Below are 4,233 nucleotides of genomic sequence, written 5' to 3'. Positions count from 1 at the left end.
CAAGGACAAGAATGACTCAAAATGAAATTGAAGAACTTGATAAAGGGTAGGTCATATGGTTTCTTGAGATCATGCTTGTATGTGGACTTGATGTAAAGTGCAGTACAAATCTTAACACCTGTCTTGTGGAAGTGGTGCTGTGGCTCAAGTGGTAGAGCGCTAGCATTGAGCTGAAGAGCGCAGGGACAGCAGTCAGGCCCAGAGTTCAAGCCCCACGACTGACAAAAAAAAAACCTGTCTTGTCTAAATTTATTCCAAATACACCCATAGATAATTGATAGGTAATGATCAATGGATCAATAGAGATAGATAGACAGAAAGATAGATAAATAGTTATAGCAGCTGATTATGACACCTCTTCTTAAACCCAAAATGTGAAGAAGTTTGCTGTCCAAATAGCAAGTTTCTACATCAGTATGACTACCAGAAACTTTTTCTCTGCAGATTTAATTTGGCATGACTTACTTTGCTCTTATAGAAAAAGTCTACCAGAGAGATCCAGGGTGGTTCAGTAAATCTGAACTGCAAATCAAATGCTAAGCTATGATATCAGGAAGAGAGTGCCACTTGTAGGTTCTGGCATTGGGTGGCGAGTATGTATGCCTAGAAGACAAATAGAGCTAGGTCCATCTCCAAGGCCTGGGCTGAAGCCAAGAGGATTAAATGGACAATTTAAACACATTCATCACATTTACTGGATTCTAAGCCTTATGCAAGTTGTTGGAAGTTTTCATGTTGTCTTCACAAACTAAGTCAATCACTTCCCTTTTGTGCAGGAGGAAAGAGGAAATCAGTCACACTTTCTGAGGACACAACTACAAAGAAATATTTCACTTCCATAATTTGAAGATCTGCTTTATTTCCTCTGATGCTTTTATACTCACAAACTGAAATAAAAATCCCTTTGTATAACTATTTAAAGATAATTAAAAAATAATTTTAACATCCTCTTTCACTTAGATTTTTGCCTGATCTTTGAATTCCCTTCAAAATATCTACCCAGAGCAGACTATCAATGATTGATAATTGATGGGTTGACTAGAGTATGGACAATTCAGCAGTCTTCAAAAAGAGGCCTACTGTGCGCAATAAACAATGTGCTCATTATGTCTCCATTTAGGCTGAGAGAATTCTAACTGATGACAGTGAAAGACAAGAGGACTGAGCATTCAACAGTAGAGTCTGGCAAGGATCTCTTTATTGCCTTGAGCTATAGCACTGTGGCAGTTTTTTCTTCCAGCTTCAGAAAAATTCTAGCTGTCAATATTAGGTGTTGAGAAAAAGTTCCTACATCTTGGTTTCTTTCCATGTGCTTTTGAAGAAACATAGCCAAAAAACTGCCAGTAGGTGTCCTCACAGTAAAAATAATCACAGGAGAAGAAGTACTTCAGCACTTAGGAACTAAAATGACTTCATTGTTCAGGTGCTTTGACTCCTGGGCTCTTAGGAATGGAGGGAGATGGGGATCTCGAGAGACAAAAGCACCTCACCTCTGGGAAAGGTGGATTAGGAAACAGAAGCTAGCAGCTGCTGGGGGGTTATTTTTTATTTATTTTTTAACTTGGTGTTTACATCCCTCTGTAAAGGAGACTTTGAATAGGCTCAATGGTCCTTCCTACAACTTGCTAGTGTCTTAGAAGACAGAATAGGATAGAACCTGGAAAGTTTGAGGAAGATAGAATTCTAGAGGCTACTTCACAATGCTTCAAGCTAGTCAGCTAGTCTAAATACCTTTCTTAAAGGTATTTAGATGCTATAACTTTCATTGTTTCAGTACAAACAATGAAAGTTATAGCATCTAAATACCTTTAAGAAAAAAAAACACACTTGCAGCAGTTACAATTCTCTGAAGGCCTGATTTATCATGGCACCCAAAAAAGTGGAAGAATATAATCTGGCAAGGGCTGACTCCCTTCATATAAACACAGACTCCTCTATTCACCTCTAGACTCCAGATGCTAGAAGTCCCCACATCTTTTTACTCCTTTATCTCCAGTCCCTTCCCTCATCTCATCTTTGCCTCTCCTGTCTCTCCTCTTCCATCTTCTCTCCAACACTATCCATGTCCACCACTTTTACACACACACACACACACACACACACACCAAGTTCCTTACCACAACCCTCCACATTTTCAACTAGTAAGTATGTCCGTGGCTTTGAAAAATCAAGTAAGGAGCAAAACAGAACAAACAGAAGGACAAAGAAAGAAGAAAAGGATTCAAAAACAGGTAACTCCATTTGTATCTGCCCAACATTTGAGACAAAGAAAATGATGAAGTAGGAGCTGGAGAAGAGGGACCAAAGAAGGTTCCTGCATCTTCCCTGCCTCAAGGATACTGTTCTCCTATATCATGTTTTAGGAATTTCTAATCTTACCACAGCCAGATGACTCATCGTCACTGACGGACTCTGTGGGCTTCTGTAAAACACCTGTGAAGATAAACCTCAACTGAGAAAACAACACTCACTCCACGGTAGACATTCAAAGGTAGGTAGGGGAATTTTCAGCTTTTATTGTCATTTTGTTTCCCCAAGATTCGGAAGCCTTAATCTTAATTTCAGACATAGTTGTGTCTGATAGGCAGAGACGACTATTTTCCAAATCAAAGCACAGACTGTCATGGAATGAGGTCTACTCTGTCCAGGCAGAGAGACTGAAATGAGTCAAAAAAATGACCTTATTAGGAGCCACAAAGAGCTGAGGTTACTGTGGGAAGGCACCCTGGTGTGTTCAGTCTGTTCCCTGGAGCTTCAGCCATTCTTCCCCTCATCCACCTCACTGCCCTAAAGTTGCCCTTCAGAGATAACGTTGTTTCCTTTACCTCCCTCAAGGCTAAGACAACCTTTTTAACAGCTCTGAATGCAAGCCGTTGAGAAAAACTGGGGTGCGTGAGGTATAATTGGTGAACTAGACCCAAAGAAACGAAGGTAGACAAGAATGTTTCTTTTGTTTGTATGAGAAAGATAAATGAAAAAGTGTCAGGAAGCTGTCTCTTCTGAAAGTATATTCAGGAGTCCTGAACTTAGAATGCGGCCATACATACAAATAATTACCTGTCCCACTCTTTTTTCTATGACAAAGCTAGCATTAAGTAAACCATTAAAATATTCTTGGCCCTTTATATAATATAATGCAAGCATTAGTTGTCTAATATTCTCACCAACCTTCATGGAATATATGATTTCCTATAACAGACAGGGAAACTGAAATTCACACCCATGTGAAACTTTCTTTAAACTGAATAGCAATTTCTTCTGACATAAAGGGGCCAAGGCCCTGATCATGCCTGAGATAGTTGGGAATTAGAAAAATTGAATTTGTGTTTAAGGTGGGAAATTAAACCATTTAATAATTCCTGTGACTTCAGAGACTTAAATGCCAAATATTTTTTAGTAGCCATAGAAAAAAATATACTGTTTCAATTCTTTCTGTTTCAGAAGATTATCCGTATTTTGTTCCAGCGGGATCTATTTCCTGTGTATCAATTAGCACAAAGCTGGACAGCAGAGAGCCATGATTTGAACTAAGGGTAGGCCAATTCCTGAATTCCTGAATTTGAATTTAAGGTGGGAGGGAGAATAATGAAAGGGGTGACATTGATCAAGACGCAATGAACACATAACAGCACTTCCTAAATGGCAACGCTCTTGAACAAAAATGATTAACAATACAAAAACTTTTTTAAAAAAAACCTGTAAGTATTGCAAATACAGCTAGTAGATGCACCAAATGGTGAATTTTAAATTTAAATGTTAATGGTATATTTGAAATGAAATGTGAAAGTGTGATTAGCCAGTATCTGCATTTAAGAGAATAACAGTGGTTGATGAAGCTCTGTTAACCTCACTACCAAGTATTCTGCTATCTTTTGAGAATCCGAGCTAAATAAAAAGAACCCAGTGAGCGCTTGATAAGAAATGCACTCATTATCTTGCTCATGTAACTCTAACCCCTCTGTACAGTATTTTCACAATAAAAAAGTTTTAAAAAAAAGAACCCAGTGAGCGGTTTTTTCACTTGTTCACTTGTTCAAGCCAATGTTTAGCACTGTTTTCCACTCCTGGATCAGAGATTGATCATTCTGCTTGGAGAAACAGATAATAACATCTCTACCCTCACTTTTCTACTTTCAGCCCCCAAACTAGAGTGTAAGCAGGTATAATTTGTCACTGTGTGTCTCACACCTTTGCTCATGAAAGAACAGTTTTTCCTATGGACTTTTTTTTTTT

Source organism: Dipodomys ordii, unplaced genomic scaffold, assembly GCF_000151885.1.
Source record: "Dipodomys ordii isolate 6190 unplaced genomic scaffold, Dord_2.0 Scaffold53, whole genome shotgun sequence".
Classification (NCBI taxonomy): domain Eukaryota; kingdom Metazoa; phylum Chordata; class Mammalia; order Rodentia; family Heteromyidae; genus Dipodomys; species Dipodomys ordii.
Note: the sequence above shows the minus strand (reverse complement) of the source record.